Here is a 6,000-nt window from a genome sequence, read left to right on the forward strand (position 1 = left end):
ATTATAGATATTAAAAAATATTTAAGTAAACCCTTCCCCCAATGTGGGGCTCGAACCCTTGACCCTGAGATCCAGAGTCCTATGCTCTACTGACTGAGCCAGCCAAACATCTGCTACTTTCATTACAGAAATTTTAAACACACACAAAGAAGGTAAATAACAAAGCCTCATATGTCTGTCTCCCAGCTGCAAGATTTAGCAATGTTTTTCTAACCTCTCCCTCTCTATATATAATATTTTTCCTCCTGTAGAAAAATCCAGGCATCATATCATTTTATCCATAAATATTCCAGTATGTAAGAGAAGAGAGATGGGAATTTTAAATATAAGCACTACTTATTTATTGAGAATGTCTAGTAGGGAAAAAATGGCTTCTTCAGATTTCTTTGCTTTATCTTTTTTTATTTTGATCAGTGTGATAATTTTTCTTAGAATGGTCTTAAAATAAAGGATCAGGTGAACAGTTCCTTTGCCCAAAGTTAGTAGGGCAGAGATTTGCTTACATGCTCAGCAAGATAAAATTTTTTAAGATTTTATTTATTTAATTTAATTGAGAGAGAGAGAGAGAGCAGGAGCAGGGGGAGGGGCAGAGAGTGAGGGAGAAGCAGACTCCCCGCTGAGCAGGGAACCTGATGCGAGGCTCCATCCCAGGGCGCTGGTTGGGATCATGACCTGAGGCTAAGGCAGACGCTTAACCGACTAAGCCACCCAGGTGTCCCTCTTCTGCCTTTAAGTACTTTGTTTCAATCTATCTTTAATTTTTAAAATGAAATTACTAAGTCACACGTACTCATGGTAAATTAAAATCTTGAAAAAGATTTCATATAGAAAGTACAAACCTCAGATCCTAGCTGTTAACAATTGATATACATCCTTCAGGATGCTTTTTCTGTTTATATCAGAGACTTTCAGAAGTTGCTAAAGGTTCATGCCCAGTATATAAAAAATAAAGAAATGCCAAATAAAATGTGAAAATATTGGAATATATTAAAAACTCTTCAGCTAACTCATAAAAAAGAAATGCACAATGGTATGCATAATAGTTACATAGACATACATAATACTTCTGTGAAGATAACATGGAATGTCTAAGTTTGGGACCTTGATAAAATTGAGACTATAGCTAGATGACTTCAGTGATAATAAATATCTAAACTCTGGGGTGCCTGGCTGGCTCAGTGGGTGGAGCATGCGACTCTTGATCTCAGGGTTGTAAGTTCAAACCTCCCCCCTTGGAGGTAGATATTACTTTCAAAAAAAATAAAATCTTAAAAAACATGATAATTATCTAAATTATCACCTAAAACTAAAACAACACTAAAATAATACAAAAAATACTATACATACTGTTCTGTAATTTGTCTTTGAAAAAATAAGTGGGAAAATATTTGTCAGTTATTACCTGTAGATATGTATTGTTCTTACTTTTTTAAAAGATTTTATTTATTTGTCAGAGAGAGCACAAGCAGGGGGAGCAGCAGAGGGAGAGCATGAGGGAGAAGCAGACTCCCAGAGGAGCAAGGAGCCCGATGGGGGCCTAGATCCCAGGACTCTGGGATCATGACCTGAACTGAAGGCAGCCGCTCAACCAACTGAGCCACCCAGGTGCCCCTGTAGTGTTTTATTAATGATCACATACTCCTCCAATGTTATGTTTAATCATAAGTTATTTGGGGGCACATGGGTGGCTCAGTCGGTTGAGCATGGGACTCTTGATCTCTGCTCAGGTTTTGATCTCAGGGTCGTGGGTTCAAGCTCTGCGTTGGGCTCTGTTTTGCCTGCTTTAAAAAAAGAGTTATCTAAGTATTCCATTTGGTGGGCATTGGGTAGTTTCTAATATTTAACTATCAGCAGGAGTGCCCCACTGTACTATATGTAACGTATGTGTGTGTGTATATATATACATATTTTATTTTCACCTAGCATTGGTATTTCTCTAGCATAATCTACTACTAGTGGTTTGACTTCTGGGTTAAGGAAGGGTATGAACTCTGTAAATTTTAATAGGTCTTTTGCAATTTTCCTTCAGTGTGGTTGAGCCAATTAACACCTGCATAGACAGCATTTCAGAAGTCTAAAGTGGGAGTCCGGGAGGGAGAGTAAGACACTATTGTAAGTGGCTTGTCCTTATGTGTAAGTTAGGTGGAGCATTTCAGTTATGCTCATTAACCATTTAATTTTCTTCTGTGAATTGACCATATGTGGTGGGTTTTGTTTGTTTATTTTTGTTTTTTCCTACCGGGTTTTGTTTTCTTGTTGAATATAATTTCATAGAATTAATCATTAGTTTATTTTATTAGTCATAAACCAACTACAGTGTCAAATGACTTCCACAGCAATTATTATTTGCAAGACAATTTTCTAAGCATTTTACTGATATTATCTAATTTAATAATCATCACAGCCTTATGATTTTTTTTTAAACTAGGAGTATTAACCCAAGAGGTTTAATTAATTGAAAATATCCTTTCTAGGTACCTTGTCTCTGAGGCTCTGATTTTGTATTAAATCCAGAACATTTCATCCCTTCATTTAGCAACAGTTACTGTCTGCTTACTCTGGCCTTGGTGTAATATGATGATCAAGACAAATATACTATTCCCTGCCGTCCAGCCGAGGGTGAGCGAACCCAACTTCAGGGAAACTCGTACTTAGTTAATAGCACGCCCCCCGCCCCCGCACCTGCTTCCGCTGGGACCGGTCCTGAAGTTACTGGGTTCGCTCTGGAGTCTCCGCAGGTGAGTGTGTGTGGTGGTGGACGCGTTCCCCTCAGAGGAACACGCATGATTGTAGCGCGGCTGACGTAGCCCAAGTGGTAGTTTCGTGCGGACCGAAGGTATCTTGAAATTCGGTGAACACAGGAGGGGGAGGAGTCCCCGGAACGCAGTTGAGAACAGAGCGAAGGGATTTCACAGGCAGGCAAAAAGCACCAACATTTTGGTGGGAAAGAAAATTCTGCAGTCACTATCGAAGAGCACACGCACTCTCACGAGTGGAAGGGGTCGCGGTCACTCAGTGCGGCTCCCAAGGCGGGGGTCGCGGTTACGGACGCTGCGCGGGAAGGAGCCGCGCGGGGACCGTGCGCCCCGAGTCCCGCGCGGGCTTGCACCCCGGCCGCTCGGGACCTGGACGGCGCCCGGGAAGCCCGCGGGGGCAGCGTGCACACGCCGCCCAGCGGGGCGCTCGCTCGTCTGCTTTCCCCCAAAGTCGTTCTCACCTGCCGCCGAGGCACCGTAGGCCACTGCCGAGGCCTGGAGTGCGGATATGCCACTTAAAAAAGGGAATCGCAGAGCCAGGGCGATCGGAAAACAGGAATGCGCGGCGAGTTCCGCTCGGGAGGCGGGGAATCCGTCCCGGGAGAGCGGGGTGCACGCGTGGGGGTGCGCGCCCGGGGCGGGGAGGAGCAGGTGTCTGCGGAGGAACGCACCCACCACTCCCGTGCGGTCGGTTTTGGGGAGTACTTTCGGACGCCTGACTGACTGTGGCTGTGACGAGTAAGCCGCGGAAAGGGTGAAGGGACGTGTTGCTGCACACCTTGTGGAGGACAGCAGGGAGGGAGGAATCGGGCGGCTGCGGCTGCCGTGCGACGAGGTGGCCGAGTGGTTAAGGCGATGGACTGCTAATCCATTGTGCTTCGCACGCGTGGGTTCGAATCCCACCCTCGTCGGCCGGTTCTTTTGCTCGGTGAGTTACTGCCTCACTCTCCGCCCAGTTGGGTAATTCCCTCGAATCCTCCCTGTTCTCTGCTTCTTCAGTAGCACTTACTGTACTGGAACTTCCTTCGTTGATTGATTTCCTTCGTGTTTCATTCCCACATCAACTTTTCATTCCCTTGTAAGTTTTGCTTTGCACGGATTCCCCACTGAGGAAACAACTGAAAAATTGAGGACCATAGAAAAATATTGCCTAACAAAGAGGAACTGATAAGATTGTCTACAGAGTAATATACACAAAATTGTCTATATTAAACCTCACAGGTTATTTAAGTCATTTTCAGACTAATGTTACCTCTACTGCAGTTTTCGTCTATTATCTTTTATTAAAAACATTTTATTTATTTATTTGAGAGAGAGAGAGAATGAGAGATAGAGAGCACGAGAGGGAAGAGGGTCAGAGGTAGAAGCAGACTCCCTGCCGAGGAGGGAGCCCGATGTGGGACTCGATCCGGAGACTCCAAGATCATGACCTGAGCTGAAGGCAGTCGCTTAACCAACTGAGCCACCCAGGCATCCTCGTCTATTATCTTTTATTCTAACTTTAAAAGCAACCGGTATTTCCTAAGGATTCTTGTCTTTGACAAGGAGAAGAATGTATTCTTAGAGGTATGACAAAACTAAAAGTGACATTGCCAGTTAGGGCTAAAGATTTCTTCCTGAGGAAAACAAAGAAAAATATTAGTATTGTGTAGTTTCTACTTGTAATTTCTATCTTGGCAGACATTTTGGGGGAAAAAATAACATATTCATTTTTTCCAAGACACCTGCTTTTTATTTATTTTTATTTTTAAAATTAATTAATTTAAGGAAGCTCTATACCCAGTGCAGGGCTTGAACTCACAACCTCAAGATCAAGAGCTGCATGCTCTACGAACTGAGCCACCTGGGTGCCCCTATTATTTCTATTTTTGATAAGTTCTACAGTCACATGATTCAAAAACTATAAAAAGCTATACAGCAAGTTTTGTTTTGTTTTTTAAAGATTTTATTTATTTACTTGACACAGAGAGAGGGAACATAAGCAGGGGGAGTGGGAGAGGGAGAAGCAGGCTTCCCGCGAGCAGGGAGCCCGATGCGGGGCTCGATCCCAGGACCCCAAGATCATGACCCGAGCCCAAGGCAGACGCTTAACGACTGAGCCACCCAGGTGCCCCTATATGGCGAGTTTTGTCACCAGTTACCCTCCCCACCAGGAGGACACTATTAGCCCTCAAGTATCCTTCCAGAAACAAAGTATGTGTATATAATATTTAGCTCTCAAGATATATCATTAAATGAAAAAGAACATAGTGCAAGACAATATGTAGATGGTACTTATAAAAAGAAGTAAACATATCTACATTTGAATATATACACCATTTTGCGTGTGTGTGTCTGCATCTGTCATAAATATCTAGCAGCAGTGTGCTGTGTTCTAGGGTATATTCATTTGTGAGATATTGCCACATTTCCTCCATGGGGGTTGTATTGATTTACAGTCCCCACCAAAGTGGAAAGACCAGACCACACCTGCTTGTGCGACCCTCTAAGGGGGAGTATTATTTGACCTAATGTTGTCACATCATCTAAATGGAGGAACAAGAAGGAAATGATTAGGAATCCCAAATAATGTTATAAGCTTGGTAGTCTTGGTTTATCACAGAGTTTCTGAGTAACCACTGGTAGTTTATAAATTGGACTGATTAAATATTTAAGATTTAATTGATTTCAGGGATTGGTGTGGTTGAACCTGTGTTTGCCCTGAGGGTAAAACTCGTTTGATTGCTTTATTAGAATGAAATCTTGAAATGTCTAAGTTAGAGGTCTGGATGGACCATTGGATTCAAAGCTTTAGATCTTATGCAACACGTGAAGGCACTCTACTTCCCTAGTTCTCAAAAGTGTGTTTTTCCCCGCCAAAATAGCATCATCATCACCAGGAAACTTGCTAGAAATACAAACTGTAGGGCTGGGCGCAACAATACGTGCTTTAACAAGCTCCAGGTAATGCTAATTTATACTACAGTTTGAAGCTACTACTTCTGTTTTGTTTCAAAACATGGCTGACCTGGTTTCTCTTCTCTCCAGTACCCGCGTTTACCCACGTGTCTCCCATCTTTCCAACATCCACGTGATGAGTGTTTGTCTGGAACCTTCCCGGCTCTGCCTGGCGCAGTGTCTCCAACCCCTACGCCGTCCAGGTCTAGAGCGGGGACCCTCGGGGCAAGCTCAGGTGGGTGTGAAAGACGTCAGCCCACACCGCCAGGAACAAACCCGTAGAATGACAAAGTCCGCGTATGGAATC

At 43.5% G+C, this 6,000-nt stretch overlaps 1 non-coding gene across 1 annotated transcript; it reads left to right on the top strand.

Annotated features, from left to right (window-relative positions):
- Positions 1-3,585: 3,585 nt before the first annotated feature.
- Positions 3,586-3,667, top strand: TRNAS-GCU. Its single transcript has one exon. It is a non-coding gene; the product is annotated as a tRNA-Ser (tRNA).
- The last annotated feature ends 2,333 nt before the right edge of the window (positions 3,668-6,000 follow it).

The sequence above is a fragment of the Zalophus californianus genome, chromosome 7 (assembly GCF_009762305.2).
Source record: "Zalophus californianus isolate mZalCal1 chromosome 7, mZalCal1.pri.v2, whole genome shotgun sequence".
NCBI lineage: Eukaryota > Metazoa > Chordata > Mammalia > Carnivora > Otariidae > Zalophus > Zalophus californianus.